The following is a 20,779-nucleotide window of genomic DNA, read 5'->3' on the forward strand; positions in this document are numbered from 1 at the left end:
AGCAGCAACATGTAGCCGCGCCGCGTGGAGGAAAGCTTCAAACTGTGCGCGCGCGTGATTATCAGTTTCTTGCGTGAAGGAGGGGGTGAAATGTTTGCGTTCCATCCCGAGGACATTATCCCGCAACATTAGAATCGATCAGGCTCTACATGCCGCAGGAGCTGTCCAGCGGAGGGATGGACGGCTGGACTGTGCACGGAGAAAAGCCCCGGAGAAGAGGAGAAGGAGGAGAAGAAGAGAAGCGGGCTCCCGCAGACAGTGAGTGCAACCTTTCCTTTTCTCTCCCCCTTCCCCGTTTGTCACCCTCAAGGTGAAAATGTTGCGCCGCGTCTCGCACAACTGTCCCCGGCTTTGCCCTTCACGTCCCGGCTGCTGGCTGCCCAGGTGCCGCCGCTGTGCGCGTACGTGCTGGGGACGTTCGGGGTGCAGCCGGCCGGTGCGAGAAGCTTTGACCCCTCTGTCATTGATGCGCGCGTGTCCTTATTAGTGGCATCACTTGCACCCAAAGGGGCTCATGCATGTGCGGACCTTTGCGCAAATCCTTTCGACCCCCCCCCCCACCCCCCCCAACCAACACCACCTCACGCATGAAGTCAGTGCGCAACTTGGGAGTCCGTGAGAGAAGATGCGGGCAGCTGTGATTCAGATGTGACATTTCTGAAAACCCGCATACCCGCCTGAGCTCGCCGTATGCAGGCATCCCGCATCCCCAGCCGGTTGTTGCGCATACGTTCTGCCCTCTCCAGCCCCCCCCCCCCCCCCCCCCCCAACCTCCCACCCCCCCACCCCCGTTATTAGCTGTAGGGCAGCTATCAGAGTCTGGATCAGTGTGTTGGTGTGCACATCAGCAGCTGGCACACCGGCAGCACTGAGCAGCGTGTGTGGAGATCACTCCCGGGACAGACGGGGAAAATTGGGATTCAGCGCCCGCAGCAAGCAGCCCCATCTCCACCCATCCATCCCTCCGTCCTCACATCCAACCTCTTCTTCTTCTTCTTTATCTCCTCCTCGTTACAATTCTTGAAAGCACAAAGAAAATAAAAAGGCACTCACGCTGATGATGATGATGCAGTTTCAGGTGTGTGTGTGTGTGTGTGTGCGTGCGTGCGTGTGCGTGTGTGCACATGTGATTCAACAGTTTGAATGGGATTTTCAGCGTGAACCCGCTCTGGTTGTGCACGTTCCCTTCATCCTTCCCTGCGTTACTGCAGGAGTGTGATCGATCGGGTCACCAGCTGCCAGTGCGACATTTGCAGTAACACATTTTCTGCTAAGCAAACCTTTAAAAACGGCTTTAAATTCCTCCTCGTGGCATCTGGAGAACTCCGTCTAAGGATCGGAGCGGCCGGGATGTCATCCCATCAAACGGGGGTCTTTTGTGGGCCCGCCTCTGCTCTGTTATCCACCTGAGCCTCCACGTTTGGTTCTGATGCTGCATTTCAGAAAGGTGGGAAGTGGGAGGCATCCCAGTTGGTGCCTCATGGGGACAGAATTCCAAACTTGCCATGTGAATGTCAACAAATGTAGTTTGTGAGGAAGGTGATGGATGAGCGCCACCTCGTTAGACTTTGCAGAACCTAATTTCTGGATTCTCGCAGCTGAAGCCGAACCGTCATTGTGGGACGCCGGACTGGGGCCTCCACGGGAAAAATCTCATTGAGGATTCTGTCAGGAGAAACTGTGGCTATGAAAAATGCTTCCATGTTTGGTTTAATTAGCTGGTTCGCTGGTTAAAGCTCTGGTTGAGCCAGGACCACCAGCCCCCCCCCCCGAGACATCCCCAAGCCTCGGCAACATCTGATGCTGCGCGCTGCATGTGTGAACAGTGATGCCAGTCTGATGCTGAGCCGATCCTCGGGAGATGCTCTGATGAACGTAGCGCCAACACTGGTGCACACACAGCCGTTGGGATGCTTCCACGGGAGAGTTTTGATTTGCACCCATTTATATTCCAAAGATGTAACAGATGTTTCGGGTTGGAGCAGCAGAAATGAGCAACTGACCCCAGTTTGTTGCAACCAGATGAGAGATAGCCAGAGGAGCTCGGGCTTGGGCTACCAGAGAGGAGGAATGGAGATCAGGTCTGGTCTTAAAATTACTGCTGTCTTCCTAATCTCATGTAGAGGACACGTGTCGCCTTCACCCCAAGAATCACGTCTCATCCCAGCTCACCTTAGTAACACCGAGTGGGTTTAGGGGAGGACTGGGGAACCAACCATGATCTGTCCACCACATCTTCTCCAACGTGTCTGAACAAACCAGGTTTAGCTGATGTGAGCGGCAAGAAACTTAAACTTCATTGTGCTAGCATGTTTTGCTCAAGAGCTCCTAGCGCTGACTGCTTAATGAAGGTCAGATCCAAACATCAGCATAAATCCGTCCTTCAGTCAAGGGTTGAGTTTTCCACATTTTGTTTAAAACAATAATGATTATCTGCACATAATCTGCAGGCGGTGACGTCATGAAGGGAATAATGATCCATGGCTGTATCTCCAGATAAATGTTGGTCTTGTCTGTGATGAGCCTGATGACTTAGAATTGGCGCCCGTTCAGGCGTTCAGCTGTTTTGTGCAATGACCACCTGGATGGAGGACGGACACTCTGCTGTCTCCACGTCTGGCTTCCTGGATCGTACATCCGGTCAAACTAAAACCTTTAGAGCCACCAACTGTAAAAAGAGATTATTCAACAACACCTGTAACTTTGCTTTCTGTTTTGCTCATCGTACCTGAGATAACGGAGGAGGCGGGGCTACTTCCGGCCCCACCCCCACCAGCAGGGGGCACCAGAGCCGTTTTTTGCTCGCTACAATCGATGGTAGAGTTCGCTCCAGGTTCGAATGTGTGATTAGGGCATTCAAGATAAGGGTGAAGAGGGAAGATGGAGGTGAGAAAGGAGGGATGATCTGGAGTGGAGGAAAAAGGAAAGAAGTGAAGAAGTGGAATCAAACGTGCCAGCTGCTGTTCTCTCCCACGACTAAAAGCTGTCATGTGGCGTCACTCCCAGCAGTTCAGCACAGCGACGCAGAGGCACTGGAGCTGGACGTCACCTGCCTGTCTGCCTGTCTGTCTGTCTGTCTGTCTGTCTGTCTGTCTGTCTGTCTGTCTGTCTGTCTGTCTGTCTGTCTGTCTGTCTGTCTGTCTGTCTGTCTGCCTGCCTGTCTGTCTGTCTGTCTGTCTCCATCTTCCATTTCCTCTCCTTCTTCTTTTGTTTCTGTTCTACAATCACGTTTCACTCTGACGCTGTCTGAATTCTTCATTTCATTCACATAATCCCTGAGTGTTGTTGAAACACAAACTCTGTTTGTGTGTGTGTGTGTGTGTGGGGGGGGGGGGGGGGGGGACAGAGAGGGAGAGACTGAGATTGGCTAAATGACTTCAGCCATTTTGGATCTATTTTTAGGAGTCATCTGGACTGTTTTTGTTCTCCTTTATTGACTTTTCTCTTTTCTCTCATTTCACATTGATTCTCTTTCTTTCTCTCATCAACATTGAAACTTCTCTATTCATGATTTTCTTTACTATTAATTGTACCTTTTTATTCTTTCTTCTTCTCTTTCATCATTTTTTCCATTTAAAATCATTTTTTCCAAGTTTTCTTCCTGTCCTCTTCTTCCTGTCCTTTGATTTATATTTCTATTTTTCCATCCCAAATGCACTTCTTTTTCATATCTCTCTTTCCTGCCCCTTTCCTTCATCACTCCCCCCTCCCTCGTTTATTTATCCCTCCTCCCCCCCTTGGTCGGACCATTCATATCCTCCCCTCTTTATCGGTGTCCTCCGTCAGCTCAGCCTGCTGAATGGGAGAACAGGGAGATGAATGAACTTGCATTCGTGCCTGTGTGTGTTTCATCATGTAGGGCCGACCCCCCCCCCCCCCCCCCCCCCCACACACACACACACACTCACACACTCATCCTTATTCTTCAGGGCTCTGGCCAAAGTCAACACTAAGGAGGAAGCTCAGGTGGCTCAACTGTTTTTTGTTCCTCGCCATGAATGTAGAACATCACTGAATCGCCCGCTTTTCTCTCGTGCGGTTCAGCATTTCTATAACCTCCAACCAGGAAGTGGATGTTTGGTGTCTGGGCAGGTCGCGCAGGTGACCGGGGGGGAAAGAACAGCAGGACGACAGATGGGTCGGCTGAATCAGCTTTAACTGCTGCCATCCAACTTCCTGGAGAGAGTCATTCGAGGGGAGGGAGGAAGTTGAAGGGAGGAAGGGTTACAACATAAAAATGGGAACTATGGAAGAAATGGAAAAAAGAAATTAGCGCTTGCAGGTCTCTTTTCCGATACTGAACGTTTACCTGCGACAGCCACAGTCCAGGCTGCAGTTACCTACGCCCCCGCCTCCACCCACAACACCATTCTAGTGATGGTGACATCATCTCTTTTCCATCCCGTCCCAACCTCCTTCCTAATTCTTGTAGAATAATGCTTCAATTCAGAGGTTTGCCATCTAAAAACCCATTAAACTGGAAACCCAAGTCTCTGATTTAAAGTTTCTGAAGATTCTGGCCTCACAGTCCTACTAATAAAACCAGTCAACTGTGAATTTAATAAACTGGAACTGAGATGGTGCATTTTTTCATTCAAAACCCCATTTTGTTCGAGAGCTCTTTAGTTGCTGTAGGCCAGATGGGGCGCCACCTAGTGGTCAGACTACAGAGCCTCGGCCCTGCACAGCCCTCCCTCAGAGAGTCGAGCCGGTTGCTCCTGATTGCACAGCGGTTGCAGAGACGCCGTTGTTAGTGAGGTTGTTGGTCTCAGTCTGAGATGAGACTTTATTTGTGTCAGGGATCTGTTTTTCCTCCCCGGCTGCATATTTTAAGGTAGACGGAGGGAGGATTAGGAGGAAGGGGACTGGATGACACGCAGGCTTGCAGCATTTCTGGGCCACGTTTGAAACCAGGACGTTTCATTTACACGCTGCATTATGAGGCAACAGACACCAACAAGGCGGTGGGGAATTAACGTGGCGTCGGCATCACGATTAAGGCCGACGCCATGATTTCTGCTGTAATTTCTTTAAAAGCACCTGACACGATTTTGGATGGAGCTGCTTCCCGACGGCCACTGGATCGCGTGCGTTCTGAGCAGCACCATCAGATATTTGAAGAAAAGTGTGAGGAAGCACCAGAGTGCTGCCTGCAGCAGATGAGCAGTGGAGATAAAGTTGAGTCATTTCTATTAAATCCACATTTATTACACACACCAGACCGACGCCTCCATGCATCAGCCCTTTATCTCCGCCGGCCGGTGACGCCGCGGCTCCTCCTCCACACATCCTTAATGGAGATCAGATTGTTGGTACTCCTGGAGCCGCCGCAGCAGGCTGTTCGACATGAAGGAACAGCGGCTGGCTCTTAATTAGCCTGCGGAATATTGACATTCCTGGATTATTTTAAACAGGCTGATGCTTCCAGCTCCTTCTGCCCCAAAGGACTTTTCCACAAGTGGTTTTCCTTCAGCAGGAGTTCAAACTCTCAATCTTGACCTGTAAAATGCGCAAACCTGATAGGACGTCTGAGGTTCTATCACCTTTACCATTTACTGGACCCCTGAAGCAGGTCCAGCCCCAGCAGAGGACCCCCGGAGGCCAGCCAGGATCCCATCGTCCTTTCCCGTTCATTAATGAACGAGGCTGCCCCGGGTGGCATCTTTGGGGTGAGAGATGTTCCTCTGCTGTGGACCTGGAGGCTCTTCACTGTTGATCCCCGACACCTGAACGTTGGACTTTAAACAGAGAGGTCCGGGTCCTGTGCAGTTCTTAATAGATTGAATTTTGGATGTGAATCAGCTTTGCTGTTTAATTGCACAGGAGGGGAATCAAAAGGACATTCAGGGGAACCTTCTGGAATTGAAGGGAACTAACCAGGGGCTCGGTGGGCCGACCTGTAGCTGCAGAGCTACATCAGCCCACAAATGTGGTTTGAGCTGAATCTGGGGGGATGAAGGGACAGGGATGTGGGGGACGGGGGTGCGGGGGGGGGGGGGGGGTTCCGTGTACGTGTAACCCCACCTGTGATGTAGCACTCAGAGACAAGGGCACCTGAGAGCGAGACCAGGGCCAACGATGACAACAGGAGCAGAAAGGACGAGGCGGGGGCCGCAGTCGTCCACCGAGGGACACGCGTGGACAGTTTTCATGCAAATGTTTTATACTAAAATCTCAGTCATGTGAGAAGTGGCAGCGGCCATTTAGAGCTAAAGTGCACTTTATCTTTGCATTTGCGTCGCCTGAACTCCTCATTTGCCATTTCATTTTCTCTTCCTTCATCTGTATTTCTTTGTCTGCCCCCCCTCCCCCCCACCCCCCACCGAGCCTCCTGGGCTGCCTTTTACTCTGCAGCCACTCTACATTCTTGACTTTCTTGAGGCTGTTAGCCTGCAGCCCGTCCATCCGCTGCTAAAAAGCTTGTTGAAGGCAGCTTTTTTCCAGTGCGACTCTGTCTGCTGTGAAAGGCTCAGCCTTCACTTTGGACGGAGGCTCCATCCCTCACGTCGGCTCTCAAGGTTGCACCGGCTGCCGCACTGAATGCAATGTGATCAATTAGTTGGGTTTTAAGCTTGCGCATGCCTGACGGGGGAGACTGAACGAAAGACACTTTCCCGATGCCTAAAGACTCCTGCCAATGTGCAGACACGCAGGAACTCAGCCTCCAGCTGTTCCTTGTGTCCCCTGTGCTGTACTGGGCCAGAACAAGTGTTTCTGAAGCCAGGCCGTGGTGGAGACACAGGAGCCCAAACCTGATTGTGAGAGACTTTTCCTCCAGGTGTAAAAAGGTTTGCAAGGCTACATGGATTTGTACTTTTGTTCCTCTAACAGCTCACATATGTATTTATCCATTTTTTGCTGGTGGCAAAGTGAATCCTGTGCCAGCACCAGAACGAGGCATCTATTAAAGTACAAGAGCTGCATTTACAGCAGAATTAATAAAAACTCTTTTGTAGACTCATCAATGGTTTAATTGTTAATGGTTTTATTATATTAAACTTTAATATCACCAAGGACCAATGAGACCTGCAGATGATTGTTGAGATCTCTCTGTGTAGGACGACTAGCTTGAATGCTAATGCGGTGGTAGCAGAATTATTGCTTAGTTTTTACTTTACTTGTGTTTTCTAACTGGTGTTTTTATTTTCAATCAGTGACGCAGCCATTTCACAGGCCAAAGACGAGAACTGAACTGACACATTTAGCATGACAAATCCTCCGCAGGAGGCTGATATTAGGTAATTTGCTTCAGTTTAAGCGTTCTTTTGTCACTGCCGAGCGACATTCAGCCTTTGCACGCTCGGTTATTGGGCCGCCATTGTCTTTTGGTCAGGGGAGGACAGATTCCAGCCGTCCCTTTGGCACCGGATTGTCTTGTAAATTCTACGTCCCTGCAGCCGGCCTGTTGGAAAACATAATCTCTGTCTCTGGAGTCTGTCGGGAGGAGGACTAATCTGGCAAATGTGGAGATTCGCTCTTGTCTCTGAGGTCAATGCTTGAATGGAAAACTGCTCTGGGAGCCAGCAGAACAACCTGGGTCAGAAATTTCAATCATACTGCTGCTGGAGTTTGTCAGGAGCTGCATTCATCAGCCATTGATTTCAGTTTATGTTGCGGGTCCATTAGCAGTGCTAGCAGCAGGACAACGCTAAAACGAAAGCATTCGTCACCACTAAACTGAGACGCTTGCTTGGAATTAATCTTACATTTACAATAACCCTCAAACTAAATGATCAAATCCATATTTACGGCATATTTTATCTCACATTTTTAGGATGACCAGTGTTGGGTTTGGAGGTATCGGCCTTGAATGTGGACTCTTATCTGGGATAAAAACCCATTTGACTTGCTTCCTGTCAGTGCTGCCCGTGGGATTCAGCCAGTAAAATTGTTTTTATTGACTCTAAATGATTTAAATATCCGATCAGCTGTTGGACCTCCCAGGTTCTGTTGCTGCGACACAGCTCAGCCAAGATATTCCAGAGTAGATGAGGAGAAGATACAAATCACAGAGCCCCTCTGGTGCATTGTGACCTTGGAGGTCGCCGATTCGAAATGGGAACTGAGCAGAGTTGTGAGCAGGAGGCCGTAACTCAAGTCTGAAGGGAAACAGGGAGATGGGTCAGTGTCCACGTCATGCTTGTATCACACAACCATGCTAAAAGCCAGTAAAAGCTTCTCGTCCACCCGTTGTGTCATATTTCAGTGTGACTGGTTGAATTCATTGTTGCTACTTTAATAGCTTCATAATGTAAACAGAGAGATGGATAATTGTGTCACGCCGCTCCGGCCCAATAATCCCTCACATTAAAATCATTAGAATAAAAGGCTCCGCTCGCTGCCTGCCAGCCAACTTCTGCCATTTGTGTCTCTAGAAGTGAAAAACCGCCCTGACATTTACGTAAATAGCTTCATCGCAACACTGAACGCCAGCGCGCACATGCGACTGGCGCGTCATGTGTGCTGAAACACGGCTCACGTGCAGCCAGTGGGCTGAGGCGGGGGGGCCGCGCTGCCATTTTTCATTCCTGCAGACACTGTTGGTTCGAGCTCTAATTGAATTTCGCTTCGTCTCTTCCTCTGCGGCTTCAGAGGGTCGTTTCTGCCCACGGCCGCCTCTGCAGATGCCCCTGTCTGCCCACAGAGCGGCCGGCTAATAGGATGATAAGCACCATTTGCCTGAGAAGGTCTCTAGTTCTACCTAAATCCCCTCTAATTCGCTCGTTTAACCCACCTCAGGAACGTCCTTTTGTTCACGCTGGGTGCTGATGAGGACGCTCTTACGTAATCGATCGGGGGTGCGCCATCGATCACTTCCTTTCTGCTCCTTCGCTGCACTGAAAATGTTTTTTTCTTCCCTGCTTTACACTTTGGTCTTTGTAATACTGGTGAGTTATGAGCTGAATACACATGCTGCCACGTTTGGGTGATTTTGACATATTAGCTGAATCATGATTAGCAAACATGCTAACATAAACACTTTTTGGAGTTCCAAGAACGTGAAGGTTCCAGCACCAATTCCAACTCCACCGCTGAGCCGTGCTTTAGCTACTCTCTTCTAAACCTGAATGAAAGGTGGAGCCTCCTCCTGTTTCAGCCTGCTCGGCTGGAGCCGATGTTCTGTAACCAGCAGTGAAACTGACCTTGTGAGTTTCCTCTGTATTCAGGCTGCATCCTGCTTCCAGATCAGAATGGATCTGGTGTGATTATGTGGAGTGGGTGTTAATAATTCACAACCTCAGTCCAGCGGAGGAGCTCTGTGTTCAGCTGCTGCTCGCCCGTACCTGACGGCTGCAAACATGTTTGCATTTTTGAGGAAGTCTCATCAAACGTGTCTCAGCTGATCTCAGATTGGTTGTCCAAGCTTCAGTTAATTGATGGAAAAAGCCAATTATTCATTTCAGATGTATATGCTGTATAAAAATGTTTGCCTTGATTCTTATGGCGTCTTCCATCGTTCAGTCGAGGATGATTGGATTGAATCCGATTCTGCCTGCAGTATCACGGGTGGCCACTAGAGACCTACAAATGAATGCAGAGTTCTCCTAACATGAGTTTATCACTCACGTCTTGGCACTATTGTAGAGAAGGTACTTAAAAATCTCCACGATACACTTGCAGTGTCACCTGAGCTCTCATTTGAATATCTGAAGCTTAAAAAATATGAGTCACTTCTGTCTTTTATCACAACCCTTCAAGCTTTTATAAAGGAGACTGGCTGCAGAATTAAACATGGCCTACAGGTAAGATAGGAAAAGCCCAACACTGTTTAATACCCTTCAATACGAGTGCCTACTTTCACATACTAATTCACTCTTAAAAACACTGGAAATGAAGAAAAGGCTTCATTTAAAATTACAGTGTACAGGGTTCATTTTTATGGTGACCTGTAAGAGGTCAGCAGACCCAGTAAGAGGTCAGCAGACCCAGTAAGAGACCAGCAGACCCAGTAAGAGGTCAGCAGACCCAGTAAGAGACCAGCAGACCCAGTAAGAGGCCAGCAGACCCAGTAAGAGACCAGCAGACCCAGTAAGAGACCAGCAGACCCAGTAAGAGGTCAGCAGACCCAGTAAGAGACCAGCAGACCCAGTAAGAGACCAGCAGACCCAGTAAGAGGTCAGCAGACCCAGTAAGAGACCAGCAGACCCAGTAAGAGGCCAGCAGACCCAGTAAGAGACCAGCAGACCCAGTAAGAGGCCAGCAGACCCAGTAAGAGACCAGCAGACCCAGTAAGAGACCAGCAGCTTGACTCAACAGCTTGATCTTTATTAGCATTAATTACATCCTGGCGTGGAGAATGGTGGTCAGCATCACAGCAACACGCCGCCGCCGCCGCCGCAGCTAATTGGCTGCAGCTTGTTAGCAAGGAAACGTTGGTTTGAGATTTAATGATTATTGGACCTAAATAGGAGTGTGGCCAGTTGGGAATGTCAAGTAGACAGAAGCTGTAAATGAAGCGGTTTTCATTGACATTCTGTTAATATCACACACACACACACACACACACACACACACACACACACACACACACACACACACACACACACACACACACACACACACACATGCTGCTGATGCTACTCTTTATAAAAATGAAACGTTTCATTGACAAAACACGATCTTTAAGCTGTGAGCAACTCCATGTTCCATCTTCACACCAGGTTCTATCTCCACCTTTGTCGTCTTCTCCCTCTTCCACAAGTATTTTAGTGCCACCGTCTCGTCCTCCATCTTTCCTTCAAGACACACTTTTTACTGCAACTTCCTTAGTCCAACCCACACGAGACTCCAGACCCGCGTTCAGCTCCAACTTCTCTGCTGTAGCATAAATAGGAATGATCAATATGTCCCAGAAACCCATCTTCACTCACAGAGGGACTCCAGCCGACTGAAGAAAGGGAAACTCCCCGTGGATGCCAAAGGTAATTTCAGAAATTTGCACACAAATTGGGCACAATTCAAACTTCGCTGGCCGTAAACAGCAACCAGGCCGACATGATGTGAAGGACATTTGAAAGATTCTGACATGAGAGCAGACCCTTTTCTTTTTTTTACAGATGTGAGATGAAAAATGGGCAGGATGGTTATTTTTCATGGAGTTCCCAGAGAACAATTTCCATTTATCAGATGTTCTGTGTGACCCGGGCGATGGGTGGAACTGCTGATAACTCTTGACTTTAAGGAGAAGAGGGATCTTTTATTCATGTGCTGACCTCCAAAGTTACTTCTTGGATGTCAATGGAACTACAAAACCCACCTGAAGGCGCAAGATTCATCATCAGAATCAGAATCGGGGCTTCTTACCCTGAATTTCCCGCAGCTTCTCTCACATGTGGTGCTCGAGGCATCTGTCGACGTTGATTTATGCTCATTTTCCCATCAAATCAGTTGTGGAGGTACAAATTTGGCAGCTGTCAGAGGGCTGAGTGACATCAGGAAAGGACACGAAGAGTGAACTCAGGCTGCGGTGGGACAGCTGGATGCAACATTGGTGCCTGGTGGCGAAAAAAATAAAAAAATCTGCCAGTGTGAGGATTAAGGTGTCATCCACACATTTGGGTACACAAAATCATGTGTGACAGAGCAAAACCAGCTAAAGTTAGCACAGCGGAGGTGCTCATCCAAGAGAGGAACATTTTAGCTGCAGGAGAGGAAGAGTCCACTTTCACTAGGAGAAATTAGCAGGAATCGTCATGAAGGGAGACCCTCCTGAAGCTCTTTTGCAGCTTGAGCTGAGCAGAAACATCCAAGTTAGCCTCAAATATCAGCAAAGGTTGGTGCCGTCCTACTGCAAGGTCACACCAAAACACAGCTCAGTCTGATTGTGAGAGACAGATTCATTTGCTCTGCGCTTGTTCCTGCGGCACCCTCAGACTAGCTAACCTTCTCCTTAATGAAGATAAAAAGTCATGCATACGTAACCTCCCAGCAACATGCACGTTTCAGTGGGATGACACTAAAATATTCTTTGAATTATGATGCTGGAACGCTGCCTGAAAACAGAGGAAAGCTGTTCTATTTTGGAACAGTCAGAGCTGTTCCTCGGTAAATCTGCTGACTCATGCTTATAGCGAAGGCATGTTCAGGTTTTAGGAGAGCAGCCTGAGCTCAGCGGTGGCTCTAATAGCTGGATCGACACAGAGCCACGTTTGATCAGTTGTCAGGATGGAAACACGCGTGAAGGAAGTTCTGATCAGCAGCACCTCGGAGCAGAACTCTGTTCAAACAGGCTGGACACCTCTCAGGTGTTCCGACAGGTGTCTTCAGTCTTGAGGGCGTTGGCACATCCGTCACGTTAGCTCCGCCCCCAGCTGAAGAGGGTCTACCGCATTGCTCAAGGGTAGCTACCCCCCCCAGCTGAGAGAGGAGAACACGGCCTGTCTGCTGAACGAACCGGATCAGTCTCTGGAATCTGGAAGCATCTATTTAATTTCATGTTGATTTGGTGCTCTTGGTGCTTCCTGGAAGCAGACTGGCTGATGGACACGATGAGAGGGAACATTGCCGATAACGTTCCCTCTCACATTTGCACGGTTTCTCCACAGCATCTCTTCACCTCGGCTCCCTCAGGGACTATTTTCACTCTCTGACATGACTGTTTTTATGATCCTGTTGTTTAGGTTGTGACCTTTAATCCCTTTCCTCTTGTAATTCGAGGGGTGCGAATTGCACCTTCCTCTCTAACACTCAATAACATGAGCACAAGACTCTGACAGGAGAAGTTAAAGGCCTCCGAAGCCTTTGAGGAGTCTGTTATAGCACTTCGGAATGAGCTGTCAGGGCGGGCATGCGCGTTTTCCTTCAAAGTGACGGAGAAGGAGCTGCGGCTGCTGCTGGATTCATCAGGTGAACCACGGCTACCTGTTGAGAATCAGACCCCAGCAACGTCGCAGCCAGTCACAGGGTTTGTTGATAAAGGTTCAAAGGCCTGATTTGCTGCAAATGCGGGCGAGCTTAATTACACGTTCAAACTCAAAAATTACATTTTTCATTGCTGGGCATTCTGTGGGTGATCAACTCAGAAAATGAGATGATTGTAAGCAGCTGCGGCGACGGTGGAGGCGTCCTTATTTACAGAGGCGTCTGCGTCTTCAGTGCTCTAAACATCACCGTCTCATTTGCTCTGAGTTGACTTCTTGCTTTTGCCTCCTTCATTAGGTTCACACTGACCCATTACCAGCTCGCCGGGGCCTCCAGGCAAACGCCGTTAACTCCCCTGGGTGCCGGACAGTTTGGTGAGCCGTCGCTACGCCGGATTTGGTGACAGGGTGAGTTGCCACAGATGATGTCATCAGGCCGGAAAGTTCAATATCACTCTTCACAGTTTGGTGTAAATGGATGTGTGCGCGTGTGTGTGTGTTGGGGGGGTGTCTGTCGGCTGGTGTGTCAGAGTCGGTTCTCGGTCACACGGCGAAGCCTCGTCCCTCAGATTGACTCTCCCCGAGCTGTTTATCTGTATCATCGTCTCTTCATGTCCTCTGACAGACTAGTAAATAATTCATTTTTGGGATGATGAAGACCTTGTGGGTGCACACACACACACACACACACACACACACAAACACACACACACACTGTCATGTGTTTTCCTGTTCCCGTGGACTTTAAACGCATTCATTTTGCTTGCACGCGCTGGTCAAACACGTGGCTCTCCAGGATGCTCCAGGACCACGACTGAGTCACGGCGTCGTCGTGTGTATCCTCTGAGCCGTAGCCAACCCGTCCTCACAGCCAATAACCTTGCAGCCTATTGATTTCTGCAGTCTTTGTGTAAACCCTTGATCGGATCTCTTTGTCACACTGAGAGAGACATCGCACTGAGAGGGACCATGAATGGACGACATCACGGCACCTCCACAATAAACGTGGATATTTGTTGAGCTGAAGGACAGGAAGGCTGAAAAGAAAGAAACGCATGTTAAAACTATTTGCCGTTTTGTTTGCTGCTGTTAGCATTGGAGCGTCACATCCGGAGGATCTCGGGTCAAACTGCCAGTCCAGTCCTCTTTTAAACAGGAACCTGTGAGGAGACAGGAACTTTGGGATTAGGGTGCAGCTTTGAACCTTTCTGACGGGCTGAAAATGTAGCTACAGCTAATCCCCCAAGACTCCAGAGGTAATTACTGAGCAACGATTAGAGCCGCTGTTGCACAAACGTCTTAGAACGTTAGGTCTGAGAACAAAGGAACATGTGATCTCCAGTTCCTGCCTCTCACACCTTCTCAGGGATACCCTTTGATGGACTCTTGTGCTAAATGTGATGATGGTAGAAATGTTAAAATCTACCTGTTGCCTTGAGCTCCGTCCATCTTTACATCCACTCCGAGGGCTTTGGTGTCCTGTTACATCCCACCGGTGAAACTTATTTTCAGCAGTAATGGTGGAGATCAAAGCTCTAGGAACTTCAGAGACCCTCAAACACATTTAGCAGCCTCTCGGTTCGGGTTCACGCGTGAGTGGATGCAGGAAAGCTGCAGTAAGATAACAGGGTCACAGCCCAGTGCTGCTGTTCCACAGATGAAACCCTGCGACATCAAACACGACACAGGCAGCTGAACTTCCTGGTTTGGTTCTAAGTCAGAAACCAGTGCAAGAGGAGAGAAAGATCCTGCCGTGATCCAAGTTAAGCTTGGGAGAATAAAAATAACAAGGGCTTCATTAGAACGACAGGTCACAACTGAAAAGGAAATAGTTCCACAAGATGAGTTAAAAGTGACAAAAATAGAACTTCAGAGGAAACCCAAATCAGAGATGATTAATATTAGCGGCTATGCTACGCTGCCAAGATAATTCTAAAGGCTTTGGAGGTGGGAAAAAAGTATTTTCTATCTTAATTTACCACATCAGGATCACCAAGACAGTGGATCAGGGGACCCTCCCAGACCTTGAGCTTTGTTCCTGGAGCCATTTTCACAGTTCCTATTGATCCACAACACGTTTCCATCACCGTGGCCACACACTTTACCCACAGTTCATAGCTCCCCGCTGTGCTTTTAATAGTCGTCATTTTAAGCTTTTATTGATCACATTTGAGATTTAGAGATTTGGCTTCTGTATTTAATATCATGCGTTGCTATAGAAACCAGAATCAGATCTCGTGCGTGGATCAAGGACGCTGAATGTTGTACATTACATACTGTCAGAATTGACTCTGTTCTCATTTCCGGCTGATGAATGATCTCTGTAGTCCAGCCTCAGCACAAAGTCCAAGCTCGGATCATCTTCTGACTGTGTGGCCCAAAGAGTTTGGACTCTGATTCGTTTAAGTTCTGCCTCGATCACCAGCAGAGCGCAGCTGCAGATTATCTGCAGAATAATTGTCCAATGGTCCCTTGAGGAGAATCCAGATTGTGTCCAACTGGTCTGCACACAAACGCAGCGTCCTCCAAACCACCGTCGTCACAGACGTCCTGTGTCTGTTGAACTGGAATCATGACGGACAGACGGGTCACGCACACAATAAACATTGTCTTGGACAAAGCAACAACATGTTGAGAACATATGCTTCTGTCTCCTCAAACACACACACACACACACACACACACACACACACACACACACACACACACACACACACACACACACACACACACACACCACGCTCACAGCCTGATCCCCCCCTGGCTGCCAGGGTCACCTTTACCGTCTGGTTGACCCGCCATGGAGAGCAGCCGGCTGCCAACATGGCGCCTGGAAGCTTGTTGCAGTCTTCAGAGATCAGTAGGTTCCATAACTGGCTTTCTGGTGTCCACAAGGGCCCAGTTTCCAAATGGGAAATCAACAAGTTCCTGGAATAAAGATCTAACCAGACCTACTTCTGAAGAACCAGCGCTGGTTCTTCAGAAGTAGGTCTTCCTTCAGCTCTGAGGACCTGCTCCCTTGGGAACATCCTCTGTAATTTCTGACTTCTTGGGACATTGCTGATGTTGCTTCATCTTCTTCTGCTGCTGTTCATGCTCAGACATCAGGAGTTTAAGTGCATCTTCAGAATATTGGTGCAGGGTTCTTCACAGTCACAAGGGTTCCACTCAGAAATGCGTCTGTTTTGCAATCATGGATAATTGCCAACTCCTAATCAAACAATCTGCCTCAAGCGGTTGATCAGGCCAGGAGATTGGCAGCTCCCTCTTCTCCCACCATGTGAACATGAGGGCTGGCGAGTGGTTGGCAGATGGCTCCCCTCCTCTGTCTGAGCGCGCCGCTTTAATCCCGAGCCACACATTTGCTTATCGGGGCCACACTTGGCTAATGCTAACGCTTGGCTAACGTAACTCGTCATAAATATCTCTCTTGCCCTCTGACAGTTCCTGGCTAAAATCGAGGTGACGTTCATCTACGTCAGCCGCTGACGGCCACATTTGTTTTGATGGTTTGAAGGAAACGCCGCCCCTCCGCTAACTCTGGTATAACTTCTCTTCGCCTCGTCCGTCTTTCTGCCGCCACCGGTTCTCCATCTGTCATGTCTTCACACAGGAAGGTGGCGAGAGGAAGTTTTGGCAAGCCTGATTCCTTGCCAGGTGTTTTATTGGTTGTCTTTTTTTGGACGGGCAGCCTTACGGGCACCTCTGACAGCGGGAAGATGAACTGTGTGGAATGATGAATCTGTCTGTTTCACAGAGATGCTTTTTTCTCCTCTCAGCCTCAGTGATGGAGGAGCTGCTGGCCAAACTGTGCAGAGCAGACGTGAGTGAAGCAACCCTTTCATTAAATCTGACATGGTGTCCTCTCCAACCTTCCACTGTTGGGACCAGGAAAACCAGTTTGGCCTATTTCAGTGTGGCCAAACTGTTCAGGAGCAGGTAGTTCCAACACGCAGCTTCTCCTCCGCACTGAGACTCAGAAATGAAACTAACTAAGTAGTTGTGGGTGCTGTTCTGCTGCTAGGTGGACTTTTTCCCCAGGTCACGGTCCTCAGAAGGTTGTTCTGAAAACAGGGATGGCCGACGGAGCATTACGAGCACTCACAGCCTTTCCAGCTCCGCAAGACGCTGAGACACACGGCCCTCTTTAGCTTAGCAGTGGTGTGAAATCGAGTATTTAAGCAGCTCTTTCCTGAATAGAAAGTCGTTTGGGATTAACAGGCGTCCCAGATTTCCAGTTGATGGTTTTGTGTCCACCAGTTTCCCCACATGCAGGCTGTGTGTCAGCTGCTTTTCCCAGATTTTTGCGCTCCCATAATCAGTGCATGGTTTCTATAGCGATGGTTGGATGACATCATCTGCAGCCACACATCCGACACCCTTATACATCATTAAACAGGCTGAACAGACGTGTCTTTAACTACACTGTATGTTTGACCTTTGAACTGGTGTGGGATTCATCCACCATCAGTGACATCTCGCTGGTTTTACTGCTGCCCCTGCACCTCTCCAGCCTTCTTAAACACAGTTTCTGAGTAATTCCATCCTCTGCTGTGTTTGTTGTTGGGTCTTGTCCTCCTGAACGCAGCACTTGACTTTTTTAAGCTCAGCCATAAAAACCCACAAACACATAAACATGTCTATGGTGTAAAAGGAAGAGGAGATCTTCCTCCTCGGACATACTGAGCCTGAGCTGCTTGTAGGTCGTTTCTGTTTCTGCAGGAAGTGAGCAGCGTCGGCGTTAAATGTGGTCAAACCAGCGTTTTCTCCTGGTGAACAACAGAAAATGAAGCGGGATCATTAAATGCTGTTATTGCACAGATGCTGGGTAAGTAATCCAGGCTACAATGCTAACATGTCCCCCTAAAAGAGTGGCTCCACATAACACACAGTTCCAAATGATCAATGTAGTAAATGTTAAGGGCTCGATGTGAACGACCTTTGACTTCTTCAGCCCAAAAGTCTTTGAGAAAGTTCAATATTTTGTTTACTCACAGAATATGAAAGGAACATGAAGGTCGTCACCCAGACCTGAGATAACAGGGACTTAGAGATGCAACTCGGAGGTTGGGAGATTCCGCCGGTTTGCAACAGCGAGACACGAGTAATGTCTCCTGGCGACAACTGACACACCAGTCTGTCGAGGTGTTAGTCACAAAAATGCCGTTAAATAGTTCACGTGCACGAAGCCAATGCTGATCAGGACCTCAGGAACGTCCCTTGTGGGATTTAGCCCTCTTGTTTTGTTACACAGCTGGAAAAACAAATCTTTAAATTAATAAACCTGCAGCCGCATAAGGAAACCTTGTAACTGTGAAATAATTAGGGATGAGCACGGTGGTTAGCGTGTAACAACTCGACGAGAGTCCATTAACCGTCTGCCCCCTGGAGGATGCCGGCTGTCAAAATAATTTAAAATAAAATGCAAACGCACACACACACACACACACACGTGTTTCAGTGCTTCTCCAACCACCTGAACACAGGTCACAGATCAGCCAGCCAATCACAGCCCCCCCAGTCCAGCCTGTCGCCCCTTTGCTTCATCTCTTAAAACACTATTAAGGTAATGACCGCTGAGAAAAGCACCTGCAGGGGTCAATAATAAGCAACTGTTAATTGCTCTGCAGTTTTGTGCCCTCAGTGTCTCATTAATCTCATCAGAGTCTCCTCACATTCACAGCTTCTCTTAAATGCACTCGTTTATCGTAAGGAAAAAAAACCTGCAGCTACTTTGTCGTGCTGACGAAGAAAATCATCATCAGGAGTTGTCTGTGGAAGCGAACACGCCTGTGTAGGTGCACGTGGATGACTTCTATCAGTTTCGTTACGAAATGCACGGTTTTCCCTGGAGACAGAGGGGACAGGAAGGACGTCTTAGGCGGGCATGAACCACCATGTTCTTCTCCTCTTCATCACATGGAGGCGTCGTCTGGTTTACCCTCACTCTTACTCAGACTCCTCCTCATAAAATTCAATTTCCAGAGTTTGTTTCAGCTTCCTTTGACTCCTCCGGGCTCTCAGTCTGTCCCCACAAGCAGAACCGCTGTAATGTTTCCTTCATCTTTGGACTGTTTTGTCGTGTCACTTTGATGGTCCACGCCGACACCTAATTCATTTCTCGGCTCCGTTTATCTGCAGTCAGCTAGCCGGCACGCCTGAAAATCATTTCAAACTGAAGATTTTCAACGCTGTCATCTAGCCTTTTACTTATCACCCTCGCTACATCCGCGCCGCTCAGCACGCGCAGCTTCAGCAGCTGCCTGCTGTCGAAAATTGCTTTCATGCAAATGTGGTGGGAAAATAAAGAGAGGTGTGTGTTTTTGGGGGGAGAGCTGTTGTGTTACCTTTGGAAAGTAATCAGCTTTGAAATGAAAAGGAAATACAGGTGGGTGGTGGTGGCGTGTGTGGCAGGGGGATAGAAGGGTTGACGCGCCTCTGTGAAACAACCTGTGGGGATTTTCAGCCCATAAACTAACGATTGTCTGTCATCAAGATGAATTTAGGCGGCGTGCCAGCTGAAGGCTGCCGTGAGCCTCCGCACTGCAGGTTTCAAACCATTTGATCACATGAAAGTATTAAAAAATGTTGTCTGCTGAGATTGTGCGATAAAAAAAAAAACGGATTGGCAGAAAATCCCTGTCAGCTGAAAAGGGACGATGTTTGATCACTCTGCAGCGTTAAAGTTTGCCAACATTTGCGCCTTTACTTGTCCGGCACCTCGGGACAATTGGCTGTCGCTGCCCCACGGCATTGTGGGCCGGGAAGCAGAGCAGCCCCCTTTTTCATGTAAGAGAATTGCTACGAACAATTAGCTTAGAAATGCTAACGGTTGCTGTGTTACCTGTTTACTGAGAGGTTACATTTTTTTGAAGGACACACGCGTGCTTAGTAGCGGGACGTGATTGTCTCCAGACGAGGGTGTTGCTAATCACCCAGAAATGTGTCATCTCATTTTTCATTTTTACAACCTACAATATCGAGATGTGTTTTCCATCATGATCATGTCAGGGCACAACGACCGGGCGGATCGGTCCACCGTGCAGCAAACGCGCCTCCATTAGCGTCTGTATGTTTGTCTAGCTGGGACGGCCCCTCCGTCATTTTTTTTCAATGAATAATAAAAAGCTGCTGAAGAGGCATTTTTACGCACGCAGCCATTTTCTGCTCCCACGTTGAGGGTTTATTGTATTTGACCGCAAGAGTGAAACACTGCATTATAATATCCTTCATTCAGAGTAAATGAGCATATCCTTCCATGTTGCACTAATATTTATCATTTATGAACAGTAATATACGCCAAGGCCTCTCAATGCTCCTCATTTTACTGATGACAGGACACCCCCCGCACCTCCCGAGAGTGGAGATGCTGCCCAACACAGCTTCGGATTCATTAACTAAGCCAAACTTGGTGCCATAAAGTGGGAAGAGATTTTGAATATTCAGGTATTAGAATGCTGCAGCCCAGCCGAGGCCCACAGAAGCTGAGCTTGGTGTTAAATATTCACCAGATATTTAATAATGCAGCCTTCTGTCTGCAGCAGCAGATGAACCCATGTTTCATAATCTCTTTTATTGGCTGCGTCGTTGTCCTTGGGCTACCTGTTAGCGTGGAGACAGTGGAAATGACTCTTTGGCCTCACATTATCTTTGCAAAGCAGAAGAACACAAATCTTATCAGGGAGAGCTTCGCTAACAAACGTCAGGCCTGTTTGTTTGAGTTTGCAGGAGTTTCTGCCCTGGTTGTGGCGGTTCGTGTCAGCCTGTTCCCTGTCTCTGGCTTCCAGACAGTTGCTGTAAGCCTGCTGTAGGCCATCTGTTTCAGCCTCTCCCTCAGGCTCTCCGTGTGATGTTGTTTTCGGAATCCCTGTAGCAGTGACAGCCTTTGAGTTGGCCACCCGCGGGGCCAGATATAAGGT

At 48.6% G+C, this 20,779-nt stretch overlaps 1 protein-coding gene across 2 annotated transcripts in view; it reads left to right on the top strand.

The window, feature by feature from the left end:
• Positions 1 to 20,779, top strand: part of grin2da (glutamate receptor, ionotropic, N-methyl D-aspartate 2D, a) — a 92,785-nt gene continuing 72,006 nt past the window's right edge. For both annotated transcript variants that reach the window (XM_029845042.1, XM_029845043.1), the window contains exons 1-2: positions 1 to 258; positions 13,159 to 13,268. The gene's annotated coding sequence lies outside the window, so the exon portion shown is untranslated. The remainder of the gene's footprint in view (positions 259 to 13,158; positions 13,269 to 20,779) is intronic.

Source organism: Takifugu rubripes, chromosome 12 (genome assembly GCF_901000725.2).
Source record: "Takifugu rubripes chromosome 12, fTakRub1.2, whole genome shotgun sequence".
In the NCBI taxonomy this organism is placed as follows: domain Eukaryota; kingdom Metazoa; phylum Chordata; class Actinopteri; order Tetraodontiformes; family Tetraodontidae; genus Takifugu; species Takifugu rubripes.